This window comes from Nesoenas mayeri, assembly GCF_963082525.1.
Source record: "Nesoenas mayeri genome assembly, chromosome: 11".
NCBI classification, from domain to species: Eukaryota; Metazoa; Chordata; class Aves; order Columbiformes; family Columbidae; genus Nesoenas; species Nesoenas mayeri.
This window is the reverse complement of record NC_137563.1, coordinates 10,436,664-10,437,083: the sequence shown is the minus strand read 5'-3', so window position 1 is coordinate 10,437,083 and position 420 is coordinate 10,436,664.

Genomic DNA, 420 nt, shown 5'->3' with positions numbered 1-420 from the left:
GGTCGTTCACCTCGTGCTGTAAAATGGACCCACTAAAGAGGTGTGTGTTTTTTTTTTCAGGGGCTGGAGCGAACCTCACCTGTTGGACTGGCCTTCACCCATGACTCAGGAGCAGAATGAATCACAGCTTGTGGCACATGAGAGGAGGAGGACAGGCAGCCTTCTCGCCGTAGTAAGGCAGTAGTAAGGCACTGGTGGGTGCTCGGAGGAGACGTCTTCAAACAGCAGGGCTTAAAGAAGCAATGTAGCTTCCTCTCTGCTGGGAACGGCGTGTTTCTGGTGAGTTAGCAGAGGTTAACGGGCATTCCTGCTGTGCTAGCTGCTGGGTTAATTTATAGCTATCTGTAAAGAAAGGCTTATTTATTTATTTCAGTTAGAAAGCTTGGATCCTTGGAAATTTTAAGTGAAGGAACTTGTTTA